Source organism: Pelobates fuscus, chromosome 1 (genome assembly GCF_036172605.1).
Source record: "Pelobates fuscus isolate aPelFus1 chromosome 1, aPelFus1.pri, whole genome shotgun sequence".
Classification (NCBI taxonomy): domain Eukaryota; kingdom Metazoa; phylum Chordata; class Amphibia; order Anura; family Pelobatidae; genus Pelobates; species Pelobates fuscus.
This window is the reverse complement of record NC_086317.1, coordinates 256,831,791-256,855,779: the sequence shown is the minus strand read 5'-3', so window position 1 is coordinate 256,855,779 and position 23,989 is coordinate 256,831,791. Positions and strand designations below refer to the sequence as shown.

At 42.9% G+C, this 23,989-nt stretch overlaps 1 protein-coding gene across 1 annotated transcript in view; it reads right to left on the bottom strand.

Annotated features, from left to right (window-relative positions):
* Nucleotides 1-23,238, bottom strand: part of RASL10B (RAS like family 10 member B) — a 153,242-nt gene extending 130,004 nt beyond the window's left edge. Inside the window, exon 1 of the mRNA XM_063456652.1 lies at nt 23,159-23,238. The gene's annotated coding sequence lies outside the window, so the exon portion shown is untranslated. The remainder of the gene's footprint in view (nt 1-23,158) is intronic.
* Nucleotides 23,239-23,989: the final 751 nt, after the last annotated feature.

Below are 23,989 nucleotides of genomic sequence, written 5' to 3'. Positions count from 1 at the left end.
ATTGAAAGTGAAACAAGTTTTTTTCATGCAGGCTCTGGGGAGTAGTGACAAGGGCTGCATAAATAGAAACAAAGTGATTTAACTCCTAAATGGCAGTGAATTGAGCAGTGAGACCCGAGAAGCATGATCCATACACTAAAACTGCTTTACTAAGCTAAAGTTGTTTAGGTGACTATAGTGTTCCTTTAATGAAGCAGTGTCAGTATATATGAAACCAGCAGGCTGCACTCACCTGAACATGCATAAATGGGGTGCCGCTCGGGGCCAATCTACACAGTACACAAGATCCAGAGTTAATCTCATAAGCGCAGACATTAGGCTGTTAGAGCAGTACCTGCCAAAGATGGGGCACATTGACGTTGTGGCAGGCTTATGCAATGTATGATCAAATAATGTAACTAAACCCCCATTATTTTTGCCTAGATTAGGTGTTTTTAAAAAAACTAATAAAATCTGTCAACACTGAAGTTGCTGTTTAGTGGATAAGTGAGTGCGCTGGATCTTGTGTATAGTGTCAGTATATAGATCATGTCCTTGCAGTCTCAATTCTCTGCCATTGAGGAGTTACAGTTGCAAGAAAAAGTTGGTGAACCCTTTGGAATGATATGGATTTCTGCACAAATTGGTCATAAAATGTGATCTGATCATCATCTAAGTCACAACAATAGACAATCACAGTCTGATTAAACTAATAACACACAAAGAATGAAATGTTGCCATGTTTTTATTGAACACACCATGTTAACATTCACAGTGCAGGTGGAAAAAGTATGTGAACCCTTGGATTTAATACCTGGTTGAACCTCCTTTGGCAGCAATAACTTCAACCAAACATTTCCTGTAGTTGCAGATCAGACATGCACAACGGCCAGGAGTAATTCTTGACCATTCCTCTTTACAGAACGGTTTCAGTTCAGCAATATTCTTGGGAAGTCTGGTGTGAATCGCTTTCTTGATCGCTTTTCTTGGTCATCACATTTTATGACCAATTTGTGCAGAAATCCACATCATTCCAAAGGGTTCACATACTTTTTCTTGCAACTGTAAATAACTTTTGTTTCTGTCAATGCAGCCCTAGTCACACATCCCCCTGTCTATATCAGATATTTAGAAGTTTATATCTCCTGTTCTGTAAATTTAACTTTAATAGCATACAAGAGGTTCCTGTAGGGTCTAGCAAGCTATTAGCAGAGCAGGAGACAAGGAATTCTACAATAAAGAGAACATGCAATAAAAAGAAGTGTAAACATTAGATCTCTCTTTACAGGAAGTGTTTAGGAAATGTGGTGCAAGTCAAATGAAGGGAGGTGCTACTAAAGCTGAATAAACAAAGTGGTTTAATGTCTAAATGGCAGAGAATTGAGCAGCGAGACTGCAGGGGCATGATCTATACACCAAAACAGCTTAAGTTGAAGATAGGGAACCACCAAAATTTTCGGCCGAAAACTGGTCAAATTTGCAGAAATTAAAAAAACAAAACACTACTTTTTTTTGTGTGCATAGTTTACCAGATATGCTTGCATTAACAATTCAGATGATTATATATCACAATGAAAGATAGTAATGATAACTTGAAAAGTCAAGAATAATGCATTTGGGACAGCAGGGGGGGAAGGGGGAGAAGAACACAATGGGACAGGGGAGGGGGAGAAAAAAAAAACACTATGGGAGTTGGGAGGAGGGGGGGAAAACACTATGGGACTGGAGAGGATGGGGGAAAGAACACTGTGGGACTGGGGAGGAGGGAGGACAGAACACTATGGGACAGGGGAGGAGGGGGTAAAGAACACTGTAGGACTGGGGAGGAGGGAGGAAAGAACACTATGCCAGAGAGAGGGGAGAGGAACATTAAGCGGGGGGACCACTAAAAGAGAAGAGAAGTTTTTAATATTAGATTAATTAAATTCATTTTAAAAATCTAATATTAATAACTTTTAATATTTTTTTTAGGAAAATACTTTTTTTTTTTTTAAATCATTTGAGGAAAAAAGTCATTTTTCAGTTTCGGTTTAAAGGGCCGTCTCTCCTGCCTTAGAGCTGCTGTAATCTGCAACACAACTCAGACAGCTGACTGACTGTCATGCCATAGAGGAAGCATGGAGCTACCACAATTCATATCGAAGACAATAATAAGGATACTACCAGCCGTCTAAATATAGTTATTTAGCCATCACTCATCTTCACAGCAACACTATACTATTGTGGAGACACCTGCAATTTAAACACATGTGAAGCTGCCCTTCTTAAAGTTGTAATGTGGCCTATATGGAGAGAGACATATGAAAAGCTGTGCCATTCAATAGCCTGCATTATGCCACTATTTACCACCACTATCAGGAAACAAAAAACAAAAAAAAACCTGCAAAATTGTAATTAAAGGATCACTATAGTAGGATTATTAGGTCCCCTCCCCCCACCCTTGTCGCCCCCCTCCCGCTGGGATGAAGGGGTTAAAGCCACTTACCTTAATCCAGTGCTGGGCTCCCTCGGCGCTGGTGACCTCTCCTCCTCCTGCTGATGTCAGCGCCGAATGCACATGTGCAGCAAGAGCCCCGCTCGCATTCAAACCGTCCATAGGAAAGCATTTACTCAATGCTTTCCATTGGACGTCAGCGTCATCTCAGTGTGATTTTCACACTGAGGATTGTGGATTAAGTAGGTGTATTTTAACAGTGAGAGACAGAATAACAAACAAAAAAAAATCCAGAAAAACGCATGACAAAAAAGTTATATCTACCATAAAGTCCATGATCCTGACTGTCATGCCATGCCATAGAGGAAGCATGGAGATACCACAATTCATATCGAAGTCCATGATCCAAGTAGATTAGCAGTAAAATACTGAAATAATTATTATATTGTGAGATATAAATGCCTTTCACTGTACACTCCCAAGGTCCCTGCTTACCTTGTTTCTAGGATCTGCTGCCTCATGGTTGGCATGCAAAAGAAGGCATCCACAAATTATTTAATATTTGTTTTTTCCCCAATTTTTGTAGTCCCTACTTAGTCTTGCTTTAATCTTTATATCACACTTGAATTTCAATAAAATATCAATGAACTATATATATTTATTTGATCCCCTGCCCACTGACAAAGAAATGATCAGTCTATAATTTTAATGAGAAAGGCAAACAAACAAAGGGATGGGACTGCGCCGGTGGGCAAGGTAAATGGAATTAAAAGTCCTGGTTAAGGTAATAATATTGAAATAGAGTCCAGTATAATGGAACTTTGGTCCTATGTTGGTCTCTGAAGTTGTAGAGTATCGCTCCTTGCAGATATATGGAGGAGGGCGATGAATGATGAAGATAATAATGATAAAGGGTGATCCAAAAGGTATCCAAATAAAATAGGAGAGAATACTCACTTTTTGTAGAGCTTAATCCAGCTCTGGTATGAATAGCTTGCAGCGGTATGATCCCCGCTTATGGGATATGCGGTGAGTATCCTCTTCGGTGTAGTGAGAGACAGCCAGGGGGGAATAAAAAACAAAAAACAGTGATGGTGCAGTATGTTCCAAAAGTGGATAAATAGTATTTAAATATAGTAGATCCACTCACATTTAATAGAGCTTATACTAGCTCTAGTGTAGTAGGCATACAGCGGTATAATCCCCGCCTCTGGGATATGTGGTGAGCGATCTTGAAATGGTTCTTAAGATGGTAACAGGATCTCAGGGAGAAGATAATAAAACAGCAATAGTGTGGATATTGTACTGCTTTTAAATTACTGTTAATAAATAGATTTTGGTCATTTTATTCTTTTGTACCATTATCTTTTATTTACTTTTTTATTTGATTTATTATTTATTTTAAACTACCTGGCTTTTTACCCGATTATCTCCTATATTCCAAAGAATCCTTAGGTGGGGATTATACCACCCGTACCTGTATCATAGAGCAGTTAGCCTGCCCTATACATTGTGAGTATATTTTATATACCTGCATTATTTTACTGAGAGCACTATTGCTGTTTTATTATCTTCTCCCTGAGATCCTGTTACCATCTTAAGAACCATTTCAAGATCGCTCACCACATATCCCAGAGGCGGGGATTATACCGCTGTATGCCTACTACACTAGACCTAGTATAAGCTCTATTAAATGTGAGTGGATCTACTATTTTTAAATACTTTTTATCCACTTTTGGAACATACTGCACCATCACTGTTTTTTGTTTTGTTTTATCTCCCCCCCTGGCTGTCTGTCACTACAACGAAGAGGATACTCACCGCATATCCCATAAGCGGGGATCATACCGCTGCAAGCTATTCATACCAGAGCTGGATTAAGCTCTACAAAAAGTGAGTATTATCTCTCCTATTTTATTTGGATACCTTTTGGATCACCCTTTATCATTATTATCTTCATCATTCATTGCCCTCCTCCATATATCTGCAAGGAGCGATACTTTACAACTTCAGAGACCAACATAGGACCAAAGTTCCATTATACTGGACTCTATTTCAATATTATTACCTTAACCAGGACTTTTAATTCCATTTACTTTGCCCACCGGCGCAGTCCCATCCCTTTGTTTGCCTTTCTCATTTATTTCAAGGACACGTGAGGGAGTCCTTGTTTGGGATTGCTGCCTTTTGTACCTCTTTCTGATATATTAGCGCTGACTCTATTCTCTGTTTTTTGCTATAATTTTAATGGTAGGTGTATTTTAACAGCGAGAGGCAGAATAACAAAAAAATAAATCCAGAAAAATGCATGTCAAGTTATGAATTGATTTGCAGGTCAGTGAGTGAAATAAGTATTTGACCCCTTCGATTTAGTACTTGGTGGCAAAACCCTTGTAGGCAATCACAGAGGTCAGGCCACCAGGTTTGCTCACATCTCAGGAGGGATTTTGTCCCACTCCTCTTTGCAGATCCCGTTATTTTTTTGTTTTGTTTTTTTGTTATTCTGTCTCTCACTGTTAAAATACACCTACCATTAAAATTATAGACTGATCATTTCTTTGTCAGTGGACAAACATTAAAAATCAGCAGGGGATCAAATACTTTTTTCCTCACTTAACTTCTGAGCAAATAAACACAGAACACACTACATTCCTGCACAAATTAACACAAGAATAACCAAGAACAATACATTCCTGCAATGAAAAGCTTACAAAAGTAACAATGATCTACAGACACGTGCAAACCTCCTAACCTTGAGAATAATGAAAGCAGGATGGTGGGGGCATGCAAGTGATAATGCTCATCAGTGGCAATGCACTGCGGTAGGCAAGTATGGAAAAGAAAAAAAGGGGGGGAGCCAGCAAAGTCTGCTCATGCACAGAGAGCTGCAGGATATCTCTCGCATGAGCAGAAATAACCTGCAATGCTTTTATGCAACTGTGAGTGCATTAAATGACACTGTAGAGCTGTTATTTTTGGAGACTTTCTCTGATACTCAGACCTGTAAATGGGAGGAATGCAAGTATCCTAAATTTACACACATAATATCACACATACACAAACAACTACTAATTGGGTACTGCTATCCAGCATTTGGTTTGCTCAGTCATATGATGTTAACCAGTATGTTGCGGAGATACTCATGGATATACTCTAGATCAGGGGTAGGCAACTTTTGGCACTGCAGATGCTGTCGACTACATGTCCCATAATAATCTTACAGCCATAGCCCTGGCAAAGCATTAGGGTAGATGTAGTTCACAAGATCTGGAGTGCTAAAAGTTGCATATCCCTGTTGTATAATATAAGGTATTTTGAGCATGGTCCTTGTAACGGATCACCTGGCACCCCGACTGGGTACCTCCGTTAATGGATGCTCCTAGTGCTTCCTGAGGACTCCAAGCACTCTGGCAGACACCACAATCACAGAATCCGAGAAACCTTTTAAATTCTCCCAAGCATATGAATGCTGTAGACCATTGAATAGGAACCATACGAATAGGCTTGTACTCCTAGCAGTTAACTGGAACAGCATGCAATAAATCCTTCCCCCAATAATGAGACGACACATCACTTTGAGGGTTAAACAGGAACTCTGGACTGGCTCATCCAGCCTGGCTTTTATTTCCATCTCACACATACAGGCCACACCTAGGGGGAGGCATAAAATAACCAATCCGAGATATGGTACAACCCACACATCTCCTCCCCTTAGCCTGAGAGATAATCCACTTATTATACAGTTTAAAACATAACTTTTACACAATATCTGTAACTTCAAAACCATACATCACATTCACATAAAAATACATATCCACAATCAAACCATTCAGGGGAACAACATATTAAAAAAAATGGCATGAATCAGACCAGGGGTTCAAAAGTTAGTAATAGTATCTTTTAAACCCCTGTCAGCATTCCAGGTTTACAGGGCCTTCTCTGTGCTGGAGAAGTAATTCAATTATCTCCCAGCACAGAGACATACTCCATTAAGCACATGGGGACACAAAGACAGTAAAACACTTTAAAATACATAAATTCACCTTTTACACATAACACACAGACATTTCACCTATCCCCAGATAGCTGGGATCTGCGCGCACAAAACTACCGAATAGCGCGCAGATCCTACTCACACAGTACAATTGCCATGGAGCTAAAGTCTTTCCCATAGTCTTTCATTATATGAATAGGCTCCATGGTATAGCTATCTGGGGTATCACATTCCCATAAAGTCTGGTCCATAGTCCAAAGGCAAGAGGCGGGCAATCAGCCCCCTCCAAGGACACGTGGCGAGGTCGGTTTCGCCACAATCCCAAAAAGTCCCAATATGTCCATCGATGATTTTAAAAGGGCCAGTAGCAGCAATATAAAGTACAATATGCCCCAAATAACCCAGGGGCCATAGTCAGCAGGTAGGAGGCTAGCAAACAGGCTTCTCCAGGGCCCAGTGGCGAGGTTGGTTTCGCCACAGTCCTCATCCATCATCCACTGTCCCTGTAATATTTTGAAATTGTTTAATTTATTGTTTACATTTTCCCATTAAATCAGGCCCTTGCTACACAAATTCCCAGGTCAGATTTCAAAATTTTCAAAAACGCAAATTAACAAATTTATCTGGGCAAACAAAAGAGTCAGGATTAAAAAGAGATTTACTCTTTACCTCCCAAACAGAATGGGAAGGTCAGGCTTGCCTCATTTTATCCATCATTTTAATGCAGCGCAATTATTCCAAATTCAAAATTTACATGCCCCGGCAGGACTCAAATTATGGGTTGATTTGGAACATGTTATCCTAGGCAGAGACCTACCCTCACTGTACTAGTGGTTACCGAAACTGGCTCGGCCACCCCTTCCCCCTACCTCACCAGCTTTACTTCTATATTTCTGAACCTGGGACAAGATGGCCCTCAAGTGTTCCCTCACATCTGACCTCTCTCCACTAATGCCAATCTTACATAAACACTCTCTGGACCCAAACAAACAAATAGCTAAGATTGCACTGGCTGCCATGCGTGTGGTGGCGGAGAGGTGGGGAGGCCACAACATCCCTTCCATAGATATGATCAACAGAAAAGTGGAAGACGCAATGAAAATGGACAAACCCTAATCCACGACACAACAGAACACTTTTATAAAATCAGGGATCTAGGAATTTCCACTAGCCTCCTAAGGAGACTGTGCCTCGGTGTCCCCCTCCTCCCCCGATCAACAACCCGGATTACATTTTTCTACTCTTCCCAGACACAACTTCTAATCTTAATTACCAATTTTATAACATGACAGGAGGCTTCGTATTTGCTTAAGTCGCTCTTTACTAGAACTCCAAAGCAGCACAGAAAAACAACCAATCAGAAAAAAGTTAGGTACTATAAAACTCCCCTTCCCATTGCATCATTTCCTCTTTCTTTGCTGCTCTGCAACCAGTACAGGTCAGAGTACCACTGCCTCCTGTTTATAGTCGGTGGCATTGGGATTTTTTTTATATTTCTGTGTTTTACATGTTTTATTATTTGGGGACATGTTTGGTATAACTAGCTTGCCCCCACTGCATTATGTGGCACTGGGCTTGGTGGGGAGTTTTGTTTTCCTTCTGGCTCCCTTTTTCCTTTGGGGCTCTTTCCTCTGTGTCTCTCCCCTTATTATTTATATTTCCATTATATCAGTATTACATGCTGTGCCATAACTCTGTAATGCTGAACAGCTTGAGACTGTCTCATATATAGTGTGCTGCACTATGCATTATATCAGTATTACATGCTGTGACATTGCTCTGCATTGCTGGACAGTTTGAGGCTGTCTCATATAGTGTGCTGCACTATGCATCATATCAGTATTACATGCTGTGACATAACTCTGCATTGCTGGACAGTTTGAGACGGTCTCAAATAGTGTGCTGCACTATGCATCATATCAGTATTACATGCTGTGACATAACTCTGCATTGCTGGACAGTTTTGAGTCTGTCTCATATAGTGTGCTGCATTATACATTATATCAGTATTACATTACTGGACAGATTGGGACCGTCCCACATAGTGTGCTGCACTATACATGATATACCTGATTCACAGGGATTCGGATCATTGGACATTATATATTACCAGGAGTTATATTTCACATATAGGGAAAGCTTCCCTAGCGCTGACCCTTAGGGCTATTCTCTTACTACATTTATATATGACCTAGCCTTCTAGGTCTGTGCCCTCTGTCTGGCCTGCCTTACCAGTGCTCTATTGAAAAGCCGACTCCTGGACATACATAAATCCCCTTCGGCCGCGAGCCTAGAAAGTTTACGGGGATTTGGATACTGTGGGGGATTTCACGGTACCCCATGGATTGGCCTGCTATGTCTGTGCCCCATTAGAACGGCCTGCTATGTCTGTGCCCCATTAGAACGGCCTGCTATGTCTGTGCTCATTAGAACGGCCTGCTATGTATGTGCCCATTAGAACGGCCTGCTATGTATGTGCCCATTAGAACGGCCTGCTATGTCTGTGCCCATTAGAACGGCCTGCTATGTCTGTGCCCATTAGAACGGCCTGCTATGTCTGTGCCCATTAGAACGGCCTGCTATGTCTGTGCCCATTAGAACGGCCTGCTATGTCTGTGCCCATTAGAACGGCCTGCTATGTCTGTGCCCATTAGAACGGCCTGCTATGTCTGTGCCCATTAGAACGGCCTGCTATGTCTGTGCCCATTAGAACGGCCTGCTATGTCTGTGCCCATTAGAACGGCCTGCTATGTCTGTGCCCATTAGAACGGCCTGCTATGTCTGTGCCCATTTTAACGGCCTGCTATGTCTGTGCCCATTTTAACGGCCTGCTATGTCTGTGCCCATTTTAACGGCCTGCTATGTCTGTGCCCATTTTAACGGCCTGCTATGTCTGTGCCCATTTTAACGGCCTGCTATGTCTGTGCCCCATTGATTGGCCTGCTATGTCTGTGCCCCATTGATTGGCCTGCTATGTCTGTGCCCCATTGATTGGCCTGCTATGTCTGTGCCCCATTGATTGGCCTGCTATGTCTGTGCCCCATTGATTGGCCTGCTATGTCTGTGCCCCATTGATTGGCCTGCTATGTCTGTGCTTATTTGCTTGGCCAACTATTCTGTGTCCATTCGTTTGGCCTGCTGGGCCTGTACCCTACTGACGGGCCTGCACTATTGGTGCCGAGCCGAGCCCCTTTTTGGCCGCAGGCCTGGGGGAATATCACTGAGGAAAACCCAGTGACCACCAGTGACATGGAGATAGGCAGGTGTCCAGACAAGCACCATTGCCATACTATCCAAGAGGACACCAGTATATGGCCATCTGAATATGGTGGGAAGGGTGAAGGCCCTAAACCTCATGCCTGAAGGGCAAGGTTTCTTATGAAGACCCCGGACACATCCACGGTTTACTCCAAACCGGCGATGGCACATCTCCAAGGAGAACTTCGCACAGGCAAGGACCGGTACTCAGACACCTACAGGAGAAAGGGTTGTTTTTCCTTGTCTTTAACATCTACTCCGTATCTGCCTCCCGGAATCCTTATAGGTGTCGGTAGTTTTTTCCCGCGTTAGGTTAGCTCCTGGCCCTGTCCAGTGGGGCTTACTTTTATTACCTTCCGGCCTGCTATTTGCCTTCTACCTGAGATAGAATTGGTGTATTTACTCTTATCTACGTTAATTGTTGCTTTTTTGTTCTTTCATGACTTCCTTTTCCTTTTCGCTCGGGGTCGTCGAGAGGCCTGACTTGACCTCCTCCGACCTCCCGGGCACTCGTGGATTGCAGAGAACATCTCCAGCTTTCCTCAGACTACCAACGGTCTTCCTGGACCCCGCGCGCGTGCACGGGATTCGGATAGTCGGTTGATAGTTTTCCATCGTTGTTTCCGAAGATTGCCCTCAGCCTTATGCTGACATTAATAAGTGGTGTGCCCTGCAGTTGGTCACCCTGAGTCTCTAGGGACTCTAGTTTGGATCACAGGAGGGTGCGGCCCTCCATCACCTCGATCCGTGTATATTTTTTTTCAGAAACAGAGGGCGAACCCCTCTCATATACAGAACCGGATACTGATTTGTTATTAGAGGGCGCAGCCCCTCCCTCGACCTCAACCAGATACTGGGCTGGATACAGAGGACAGGTTTGGAGGACACATTCTCATAGAGAGAACTGGTCACGGATGTAGACTCTGCTGTTGGTTATTAACGGGTGCGGCCCGCTCAGGCTAGCAGCCGGACGCTATCACGGTATGCGATCACATTAGTAGAGAGCGCGGCTCTCTCATACACTCGACGCTCTACAGTACCGGCCATTTGTTCATCACACAGGCTTGTACCTGTGCAAGACATTGATGACTACATAGAGAGGCATCCCTCCTGCATTCAATTAGAGCTGACGTCCATGCTACTGATTTCGTTAGAGGTCTGCCTGGTCATGCAAGATATACATATTTAGACTGGATCCCTCTATTTTATCTCCTGTAATGGATCTACTGGATCCGGACCGCTGTAACACACGCGAGAAATACTATAACGGGGGGAGACTCCCACTTATTTACACACACTCCCGGAGATGGTACGGCTAACGGATGGACCTCCGGTATTACGAGAGTGCAGGTTTTGGTATATTCTGCACCATTTAATACAGAGAATTGCTTTCTGTTTTGAAAATCCAGACCATTACGAACAAACTAAGCAGACCGTTTCTCCCATGTCAAGATGTCAGGAGATACGGAGACCTTCATGGAGCAAACAGGCACTGCCTTGCTCGGATAACAAGATCAAAGAAGGCCTATTACCCGGTCTGAAGGTAAACCGTACGTATGGATCACATGGTAAGACCAGAAACCCCGGTTGTCTTGACTTCCCCGGTCATTACGATCTTGGGATAAGATGGCAGGACTGCCCCATCTCCTTGGAGCGCATACCTGGTGAACAGGGTTCGGAGATGGTGGACCCTCCATCTATACTCTATTTATCCCTCACGGGAGCCGTTTCGTTGGATTCGCGCTAACCTACTTTTCAACTACCGTCGAGGAGACCTACGAGACTTTATGGAGGTACCTGGTGTGCCCCGACTCCTACACAAACATCTTTCACTCTTAGACGAGGACAAATCCGCATGGAAATCTGAGCTCCAGTTTGCACTTCCCATCCCTTTGAATATTTCTGGGATTCACTATTCCCTAAATAGTCGACCACCGTTCCTCTACACAAGTTAAGTTCGGAACCCTGAATGGACGTCCTTTTGGAGTCTTTTCTCTACCACATCCGAGGATTACACAGTCCATTTGGAATATTGGAATCACTTAGGATACGGCTAGTCTGACCACACTCTTGCCTGCATTATAAATTTATTCTCGGATGAGACATCTCACCGGGTAGGCCAGGAGGGAACGAAAGATCCTACTCGGTTCTATTGCGACTTGGTGGTGGACTTGGGCGCATCCCTTGAGAGTGGAGGTCTGCCTGCAAGGCCACATCGCCGGATGACCCTGTCACGATCGGAGGTGCCTCCTTACAGATCAAGAGTTGAGACATGGTGGCAGTTTCTTCTCGCGGCCCTACGACCGTAAACGGCCTTCGATATTTTACAACTACAGGAAGCTGGCTGATAGGTCAGCTTGCCAGCTCATGGAACGTCTGCTAGGAAACTGGTCGCAACACCACATACAATGGATCTATCGGCAGATGGTGTTTGAGATGCTGCGTCGACTGGCATCTTCATTGATCCATCTTCTGTAGTTTATCGCAGTTGGTAAGTCCTATGAGGATTGCTCTGATATCTCCTGGAATGGGTACCAGTGACACAAACAGCATTGGCTTGGTGAACTGAGCGTTGAAACAGCAAATACGAAGCCTCCTGTCATGTTATAAAATTGTAGATTATGCTAGCTTTAGTGTACCTATAAGCTTAATTTTATTAATGACAGGAGGCGAGTATTTCCCACCCATTCTTATCCCTCCCTTGTTTAATTTTAATACTTATTAATCAGGTACGGATGCAACTCTGCTTGTTGTCTCTGCTACCTGTCAATTGTTTCTTATATCTGTTTTTTTTCATAAGTAGGGCTGGGATATTCTGCATATTAGTGTAATTTTGGTTGCTACATTGGGTACCTACATGTTTGTTCAGAGTACATTTCATTGGATAATCAACCTGCTCGATTCTGTTTTTCTCTCGTTTCAGTTTACAGTCCATCAACACTATCTGGTGTGGCATTCTTCTCGGAAGGTGAACTTCATTGTATCTAGGACTTTGTTTCTCCCCATTGTATTTTCTGTATTTGTTTCTGTCTTGTCGCAGCTTGAAAGAGGAAATGATGCATGGGAAGGGGAGTTTTATAGTACCTAACTTTTTTCTGATTGGTTGTTTTTCTGTGCTGCTGTGGAGTTCTAGTAAAGAGAGACTTAAGCAAATACTCGCCTCCTGTCATTAATAAAAAAAGATTATAGGTACACTAAAGCTAGCATAATCTACAATCTTTCTCCTACTTTCATGCTTCCTCTTTCATTTTCTTTTCTTCTTCTCCTTGTTTTTCCCCTTATATTCTCTCTTTTTCCCTTTTCTCCCCCTTCTCTTTAACCCCCTGGGGGACAAGACCACAAGGCATTTAATCATCAAGGCAATCCATGATATTAGCACATCAGCTGGCCTTGGTTTAACACCAAAGAGTATCTTTTCATAGAAGTGTTTACATTGCTGGCTAGTAACACGTATAGTGGCAGACACTCAGGCAGCCTCTAAAGGAGCTTCCTAGTCCAGTGGTGCACAGTGTGCAGCACCTACATTCAGCATCTCCACGTTCTGCATGAAGATGGTGAACACTCCCTATAGAGATGCATTGATTCAATGCTTCTCTATGAGGACATGTTTGGCGCAGCGTTTTCTTACGCAAGCGCAATTGTTTTCCAATGAATGAGAAAGCATTGCAAGCAAGCTTGATAATATCAGCCACAGAGTAGAGGACAGGCAAGACCCACCGTGGCAAGACCGGCACGGTGAGGGAGAAAATTTGAGCAAAATCACCTTCAAGACAGAGGGGGGCCAAGGATCTAATGGTGAATTCCAGCAGTGCTCCTTAACACTCTCCTCAAGGCACACATAACAGTCCAGGATTTAGGTATTGTGCTACTTTTCACGGCAGAAAATTCCTTGCAGAAAGAGTCAAATGTGCTATATCCAGCGAATGTGGAAAGAAGTATGTCACAGACCTCAGGTTTCGCACAGTTTTGTCATTATTTCTTTTTTTTTTTTTTTTTTTTATAATATTACTATCTATTTTGAAAAAACATTTACCCTGTAGCTCATACCCAGTTTACAGATACTATTCACAAACCTTCTACCCTGTATATTTCATACCTCCAGTTACAACTAGGTTGCCTGCAAATGAGTCTGAATAACACTCTTTACATATTAAAAGTATGTCAAAGAGTTTTAAAAAGCTCACATCACTATCGACATAGAAATGCTTCCATTAACAATTTCATGTAATGCTAACTGTATGCCAGCTTGCTTGTAAATGTATTATTTTTTTAATGCACTGCAGAACTTATTGGTGCTTTAGCAATAATGTACATTTGGATAGCTGCAGATTTTCTAAAATAGCGGCTTTTGACAGATAACACCTGTACAAGCTGAAATGACAGGTAGTCCTGAGGACCAGAAGAGTTTCAGAAACCAATCGATCAATGCACCAACTTTTAGCAAGAAGTATGAGTGTATTCTGCAACATGGTCACCTACTTTCCCCACATAGACCTCAAGGCATATGTAACAGTTTTGAAAAAATTTTGAGTGAAATTGCACCATGCTCTGCCTTGCTAGCAAATAGTATGGATTAGGAAATATGCTTAACTAAAGCTTGTCTCTACCTCCTCCATAATAAAACACAGCAGGAGATATGGTCTATAGATTACCCTCATACTGTGCAGCATCCCATTAGACTTTTTTGAGATACAAAATATATTACGGACATGTAGATTCCAGACTATTAAAGTAGCCATATTAGTAGCCTTAAGCCTCTCTGGTCAAAGTATAGTGGCAACGTAAAAAGTAGAAATAATTTTAATATTGAACATGCAGAACAGTTTTTAAGGACATTATGAAAGGAGGACAGTGCAAAAAGCTGCCATAAGAAAAGGAAATAGATGTTGTTTTAAATCATAAAGAAACTTTTAAAAATGCATTTGTTTACACCAGTGTTAATTTTGTCGACTAACAATTTTAGTCAAAATTTAGTCGACTACATTTTTTGAGATTTAGTCGACTAAAACAATATAGATGACTAAAATAAAACTAAAACAAAAATGGCTTTTTAGTCAAAAGACTATGACTAAAACTAAATTGAAATTTGCCGCCAAAATAAACACTAGTTTACAGTAGAAAAAGTATGCTGTGCTAGGTATATTCAAATATATGTGTGCTGCCAATACAAACCACTCTCTAGTTACATATTAACCAGACTGATTAAAGATCAAGCGGCTGCACACTAGACGAGCTCCGGGCTAAAGTGGGCAAAAACTCGACAAAAAGCCTGTAAACGACCCACTCCATGCCTGCTTTTGAGCCCCAGAGACAGGGGTCCACCGCTACAGCGATGCACAATCAGGTCTTTGGCCAGAATCGGCGGTTGCGGCCGTGGGATAGATCTGAGGCCTACTCAGACGGCACGAGGGAGGCGGCCGATCCCTCCACCGACTGCGGCCTACATCACAGAAGGTCTCCCCATCACACTCCATTCCCCCCTCCTGCCGGAGAGGTATATCCCGGCAACAACAGCCTGCAGCCCGAGACAGGGGAACCAAAATCAGCTTACCTGCACCATCGGACCAACAATGCACAACATGGCAGAAGTCACCCAGCACCTGGGCCCCCGCTGCCCTCACTATCGGAGCGGATTGACCGTCTGCTCGCTGCTTTTTGGGCCAGGCTCTCTACCCGCAGGTGCACCTTGGTTGAAACCCTACCGACTGCAACCCCACAAAACTCCGAGCAGCAGCATGCGACTCTGGGACGGGCCTCAGGAGAGAACTGGGAAGCGGGAAGAATGAGACGGGCAGGTAGACGACAGCCCCAGTACCTTAATCGCCAACCAGGGGTGAATCACTCAATGCCTCAACGTGGACTCACCACGTGGTCACCCCTTCAGCGCCCCTTACCTCGCCAATTTGCTCAACGAAGGGGAAGAGTGAGGCACCCACAAGGAGGAAAGCACCAGGGCCACCTCCGGTCTAGCCCAAACCCCCTACACGCTACAGGGAATGATCCGAAAATGCTACATACCTCTGTGCAAACACCCACATGGAACACCCGCACGCTGCCTCCCTGGGAAGCCTGGAAGCAATCTCCATCGACCGAAGGGGTCCACGGACTCGCTCCCCGCCCAGCACCAACCTTGCCACCCACAGGGATCGGATGAACGGAGAAAAGGGCCCCAAGAACATGAAAGGCTTGACCACACACTGACAGACACTATTTACCTGTGGCAACACTACCCGAGCGACCCGTGATACATGATTAAGGCTTCATTTAAGTGTTATGTTTTTCTCTTTTTTTTTTTTTTCACATTTCCCTAACCATACTCTTTAGAAATCTGTATCTGACGCAAACTTACATAGCATGTAATCCATCATTCTTAAACAATGTTAAATTCTAGCTCTGTGGGGGGCGGAGCCTAACCGCCGAGCCGACCAGACGTGTTGTAAAGCAGCTCCCACAAGAATCAACGAAATCGGGGATATAAACCCCGTTAACGGACACGTACTGGAGCCTGAGTGCACACACCGAAACAGGATTTCCATGGGGCGTCGAATGAAGCAACAAACAAGCCGCAAATCGCCCGGAAACCCGAAACCTGTTTATGAGGCCTACCTGTGCCGGAGCCAGGGAGAGACGGCCGCTCTCCTGGATGGTAATGCCAGGTATCGACCCTTTCAAGCACTCCTCATTATTCCGCCCCCCCCCCTGGACCGGTGGGGGTTATCCCGGTCCGCACTGTGCTCCAAAGGCACACAGCTAAGCAGACTGCACAAGCATGATACGGGCATACTATCCAGCAGGCCCCTAAAGAGACCAACTAAAATGGCGGACGACACATTCATCCACGTGTTGGGGGTGAAGAAACTACCGACGGCACTCCTGAAGCGCCTAGAGGCGATACAGTCCCAATCCTGGGACTCATCAGGGAGGAGACATCAGGCAGCCCGACCCAAAACGCCTCCACCACTGCTGTACGGCGAACGGAACCATGAGTGCCGGGGACAGAGGGGACTACCCCCAGGTGCAAAACCAGCTTACTCACCCACACATGCACAACCCTACCCACCCGGGCGGCAGGCCATGGGGCGTAGAGCCCACGAGCATCATCCACAATGGCGGAAGAAAAAGACCCGCTCTTCCGTCCCTCCCACGAGTGGAGTAAACCCGGACCCCAGAGGCAACCGAGTTTGTGGCAAGACGATGCAGGCCTGCACTTCAACCTGGGGCTGGGGGGACACCCTCTCTGACACATGCCTGGCAGCGAACCACGACAGCCCAGAAACGGACACACACCGCCTGCACAGAACCGGCATCGGGTGACGGAGAACCAGATGGGGACCGCAGGGAAACGCTGGTAATTCCACGAGGTCCACGACATCGTCTCTGCCAAGTTTCCCCTAACCAGCGATGTATCTCAGGCCCAGTATGGCAAATAGCTGGACTTCTTATTCCAACCGTGCAACACTGGGGCACCTGCTTGCCATAATGCAGAGGACTTAATGTAGTATACTCACAGGTTTTTTGTTTCTTTTCTTTTTCATTTTTCTGCCTATATTGTGGACTTTATGTATATCTTAAGCATTACAATGTTCACCCTGCATAGATACTGGTACCAGGCTATGTAGTTTTCATTCCTTAATTTCACATTATTCTAACTGACATCACGTTTCCCATGCCTGCATAGTTAAAATTAGGCGGCATTCCTGTATATCGCCCGGCTTCCAGCCATAGCATACATATAAATGACCTTATATGATACTAGGCCCACCTGCGCTTCAACAAACGTGTACTTAATATCGGCTAATGACTATAATAAGCTTAACCAACATGGTTAAAGCACCTTCGGTTGTCTGCTGCTTTGCCCTAATGGCAGGTGGACATGTCTCACAGCACTATAGCTTGTAACGAACAGTAATCTTGTGTATAAATACTGGAAGTGTTTGTGTAAAGCCTGTAGTTTCATGCATAGCTCAAACAAACTGTTAATGCTGTGCTTTTACATTAGATGAAACATGGTTCTCCCAGCTATAACTATAGCTTAACCCCTATGGCCTCTAGGTGGACGAAAGTGGCTAGCCTGTGTACTACCCTATCCACAATCTGTATGAGCAACTTGATAGCTCAGAGAGACCTGCCTGCAGTGGTCTAGGCGTAACTCGTAGTCCATAACGTGTTCACTCACTCTGCCACTAAACCTAAACGTGAACGTGAACATGCTATGTATAGGCATTAATAATGTACATCTTACTACCATAATAACATGAATCCTGTGAGTTCGGTACAGTTACTCGTCTTCTGCTTGCATATGTCTTGAATTCTCTGTTTGTTTGTTTTTTTAAATGGTGAGCTTACTACTTACCCATGTGTCACCAGATGCCTGTTTATCATGATTTAGTGAGTTACCATCCGGACCTTAAGGTCCTTAGCTTGTATTGCCAGACGAAAGTTTAACGATAAAAAATTAAAATATGAGGCATCGCACTTCTGGAAATGTAAACTAAAGTTTGCGTATTGTTATACAAACCCTATACTGTAAATCACTCAACGTTTCCCCCAACTTCTCTTCTGTACCCCATCTCATGTGCCTCTAATAAAAGAAAGATTGACAAAAAAATTCTAGCTCTGTGTTAATAGTGAGCATGTTACGTTAACCCCTTTCAGCTAGTCTAGCCTGTGTTTAACAGCTTGCAGTTTGTCAGCCCTCTTTGATTAAGTATAAATGGTAACCCCTCTTAGATAAGCAATGTCATGTACCTCAGCATACTCTTAAGCGTATTTAACTTTATCACATGCATGTCTAGCGTAGAATGTTTAATACGACTACTAATGTTACAAAGCCTGTTTTTTTACAGTTAAGCAATAAGCCTGTTTAACCTTTAACGAACACTCGACTTGTATTAGCCTGTTAGAATCATACCAAATAGACAAAGCGGATTATCAATCTTACGTTTAACTATTAATATGCCTAAATACTTTAGCATGTTATATCATATAAGCAATGTTTACTAACCTGTTATATTCATTTTTAACAAAAAATGTGCAAATGTAAAAAAACGCGAACATTTCTGCATGAACCTGCCTGTGTCTGCTGTCGTGGCTACACGGGCCTGCATGTAAAATCTTTTGCACCAAAAAATAAAGAATTAAAAAAAAAAAAAAAAAACACACAAATACCACCACCTATGTACACAAGTTTGTAATGTGCTGCAATGAACCAAAACAAATTATTAACTTGAGGAGAATCACTACCCATAATGCAAGATAACGAATGTTAAACCCTTGTATTCATCAATGTATACACTTAGGGTAACAGTGGTGTATTATATTAATGGGTCATGGAAAAGTAATATGCATTTAAATAAAATAGAAAAAATGCTAGCAAACTGCTTGCCATTAGTACAAATTAAAAGGTATTCTACATAAAATAATGCGATAGTGAAAGGTGCAGATTAAAGCCGTGATAATAAATATGTATCTCCGACTGTTGCAGGACTACACCTCCCATAACCTTCCGCCATCCACTTTCTCAACTTCTGCTTTTCAAGTGTTTAACGCGATCTACTCTGCTGCAGGATTAGTGCTACTTAAAATATCATAGAGGTCTGTGCATAGTTAAATGCAAGTTTGATTAATTTGGCTCTCCAACTGTTAAACCACAATCCCCATCAACCTTTATAAGGCACCTGCTGTTGAATGTCAGCAGAGTTGTTATCCTAAAATTTTTTGAATGGACAAGCTGATTACTGTAGCCTTGGTCTCAATCTAATTTACTTAGAGTCTCATAATCAATGTGTCTTTATATTAGAGAGCTCAGATCTAGTCTTCAAGGTCAAACAGAGTTAGGATCATGAAGTATAGTGTTAAGGGAGTGACACACTGTGCAAACAAAAAACACAGACTCTGGATCCTAATCTCGTTGTGCTATTCCTACCTGTAGCGATACTACCCCCAGTCTTCATAACAGCACATATCTACCCACAATGCTGATTACAGTCTCCATAACCCTATGTACACCACTTCAAATCTGTCAACATATGCCCTTTTTATCTATTCTACAGATGTAGTACTACACGCTTAATAGCACTTTAGTGATTCCAAAAACTTGGGCAAGAGGAGTGATCCCTACATCCAGAGACTTTCAGTTTCCTAAAGATACCAGATGTGTTGCCAGTGTTAAGGAGACTGCAGCAGCAGCGAGTGGCTCTTCAGATTAGTAGTGATAAGCACAGCGCTTAGTATGGGTCACGGTAATCAGAGTAACTTGTGATGTTGCATTTCAGTGTCCTACATCAACACATTGTGTGCCTCAAATATGTTGTGCTGTTCAGAACTAACTGAAGAACAGCTCCCTGCAACTTCCTTTAACCACTACACACAAAGGACGAGGATTTACCTTCTGGCAAAAAGAAGCAACAGGAGGAGGATTAATAATAATAAGAATTATTATTATTATTATTAATTATTATTATTATTATTATTATTATTAAAGCACAGAAGATGGCTAGGGATATTGGTAGGAGTTGGTCATCTCCCAATGCAAGGAACCCACTCAATCTCAGAATCATTAGCCTCTTTTATTTATTCTAAAGAATGTGTGAGAAGGCAAAGTGGGCTACTGACAAGAGGTGGAAGTGACATGGAATGGGAGGGGGAGCAGCAACTAGTGATACAGGGAAGCAGTGGGCCTGTGACATGGAAAAGAGATACAACTATATCCCTACATTCACACACTGACCCAGCACACAAATATGCACCTGCAATGCGATATACACAAACACACACATCCTCCACACAAATGCAACACTATTCACAGCAACACATCACTGTATTCACAAACACAGAAAAAGTGAACATTGACCTGTACTAATTAACACAGGCACTCCACACTAACACAAACATTCATACACACCAATACTCCATGCTACAAACATACTTTCAAAATAATTTCATTCAAATCAAAAAGTGTGAGCACTTGTGGTGGCAAATAGATGTTAGATTTGCCTAACAAAACAGGAAATTAAATGTTTAACCCTGCAGGGGATCGAAACACAGATAGACTTACATTGTTTACAAATGTCATTGCATGACCTTCACATTAGTCTACATTGTTTCCAGAGGTCAAACCACAACCTTTGTATCCACAATGCTACAAATTATCATCGACCAACCTTTCATCTCCCTAACTGCTTACAACCATCTTAAAGTGTTTGTAGTCATCGTGTTTGTATTATCTGCTTCCAACGATCATAGCATAACGTTTCTCTCTCTCTACAATGCATTTAATCATCACAGTACAGCATTTGCTCTGTTCTGCACCTTTTACAACCTCCACTGATCACAATTTTTTAATTTATTTTTTTCCCCACAGTGCCCAATCCTCATAGCACGACCTGTCAGTTTCACAGTCACCAACGTTTATAGCATGAACTTTATAAAAACACTGCCTCTGTTTAGAGCAGCACTGTTTGACATCTACATTGCTCGACTTTCAGAACAACAGAACGCTTCCAATCATCATTGCACGCCCTTTACCTCTACAGCATTTCCAATTTAGCCAGCAGATTCTTTTGTAGCTACAGCTTCCAATCTTCATAGCACGACCTTTGTATATGCAGTTTCCAATCTTCATGACATACCCTCTATCTACGCATGCTGTTTGCGGTTACAAAGCAGCGCATAAGCTTGCGTAGCACCCAAGTGATCAATAACAAAACATCTGTGACAGTGTTTCATAATATATTTAACCGTGGTATTGAGCACTACAAGTCAGAAACAAATTATCTGTAAATCCCCTTTAACTAGTTGGACACTGGTATAGTTTGCTGCAGAGGTCACACAGAGGGTCGCAGCCTCCTAAATCAAACTGTGTCTTTGCAGATTATGATCCAACTGAACTTGCAGCTTCAAGCACATGGTCACAGCTACAAAAATAAATAAATAAAAAGCTTTTGCTTGTCAAAGATCATGGCACAAAAGTTTGAACAGTTCAAAAAAGGTAAAAAATCAGTTTCACGTGCTCATATGTGTTCATCTTCTGCTGTCTAAATAAGTCAGATGGTGTAGAGCAGGGCTTCTCAAACTCTGGCCCCCCCAGATGTTGCTGAACTACAACTCCCATGATTCTCTGGCTATCTATGTAATTCAAAGACTCATGGGAGTTGTAGTTCAGCAATATCTGGGGAGCCAGAGTTTAAAGACCCCTGGTGTAGAGTGTATGTCCTTAACAGGTCACATGAGACATTTCAATGCATCCCTGTTACGTCACATATCAATTGGTACTAGCCAACCACCCTGGACTTGACATCACAGTCAGCATATTTAAAAACACAAAGGACAGTGATTAACCTAAGCTAATGTAAGCTGTGCAGCAAAACCAAAAGACAATAACCCAATACATGTTGTGATAAAGATTTGCTTTGCAAAGATACATTTTCTTGTGAACAAATCATTAAAGAAATTAGGGTATTTCTCTAGTGTAGATCGGACGACCCAGAGTTAGAGTGCATCCTGGAGAAATGACACTTCTCAGGGCATTCCAAAACTATCATTTCTTTAAAAGAGATGACCACTTTATCATGGCTTGCCTAGAAGGGCTCTGCGATATGAAAATATTTCTGAGCACGGCCTGTAATTCATACACTGTACAGTGCTCAGTGTGTATAAAGGAAATACAGTATGCAGCCCCTAGGGATCTACCTTATTTACCCCTGCCCAATGTAATGTAGCATCAGGTGTGATAGGAGCAGGCTCTGCATTCAGCTTTGTAGGTCTGTATCACAGCAGATAGCTGGCAATAACCTGCAAAGGTTACTGAGCTGTGATCTTTTGTCAAAAAGGAAATTAACATCTGTAGCTTTCTCCACAGAGATTAAAACATCAAATATTCCGCTAATCCCCAGTACACATGACGATTTCAGTGCATGCTCTGCAGATTATGGGGATTGAGTGAGGGAGAAAATAAACAGATGGATGTGCAGTATATTTAAACTACAAGCCAACATTCCTTACATTTATGGAGAATGAATTCTGCATTCCATAGCAATAGAGCTGCGATTCTATGCAGTGGGCTGAAAGCATGTTAACAGGTCACCGAGCCTTCTATCCACGGAATGCAGCCATGTATCAGCACCCCAGCAAAGGGAACAGCTCCACGCACACACTATGCTGCAGCACCAGCAGGGTTAATACAGCAATGCTTTCTGCACATCTCCAACCTCTGCATAACAACACAGGCACTGACAATGACCTTATTTATTGTGTTGGCTAACCTTGTTTCCCCAGGTGTCCCTGGACTACATTCCCCATGATGCTCAGCCAGCCTTAATGGAAAACTCCAGAGGTGCATGAAACACGCACCTTAACATATTACTAAAAGCTGATATACACTGTTAAAGAGCCAGCGTCATCTATACCTACACAGTATTGTGTACCCTACAGACAGGGTCTTGTCACTTGACGCCGGCGCCGCAGGGGTTAAGCCCCCTTTCCTTTTCTCTTACCTGGAGCTCAGGGATCTGCCTCGCGCTGGCCGCACCTGCTGCTGCTGCTGCCTCGCGTTCACCGCGCGCTCTACTTCTCCGTGTACTCGCGCCACAAATCCCCCCCCCCTCCTCAGCCAGGAGCACGAGGGGCGGGGAAATGGGTGGGGCTACATCTGCTTCTGTCCGCGCTCCGCGGGGTCCTAAAGGTTCCAGGATTCGATGGAACGTTGGGATCTAATTCTAAACTAAGCAGCAACTGCTCTTACTGTTGTGATAATGGCCGGGCAGTGCGCACGCCTGGAGTACAGGGAGAGCAGCAGAGTCTGACCCTTCTTATTTAAACATCATTTATTAAAATAATTAGCATATATGAATATCGGCTAAAAGGCAAACAGGTTTTTATTGTTTTCTTTATTTTGTCATGAACTTTGAAAAATAAATAAAACTGCGAGTATCTCAAATCCATCTTCCAGAGAAGAGAGTAAAACTATCAAATCCACTGGCACAGCTCTGCCATAAGGACCTAGGGAGGATTCTTACAACATTACTACTATAGGCATTCATTAAAACAGCTGAGAGAACACAATGAAGAATATCGCCATAAATCTTAATTATTATTCTACAAAGCTGTTTTTATCAGAACCGTATGTCAATAGTATTAGGCTTGTCAAGCATATCACCTTCTTACAATAAGGTTATCCGCAGTCTATGGATAGTCAGAAACTATCACGTGCCACAACAAATCAATGCACTATATCCAGTATTCCCGCGCACTACAAATTTCATTGAATATTCCTCAGTTCATCTTTTTCAGACACCTGATCATCATCATGGTTCACAAAAGATAAT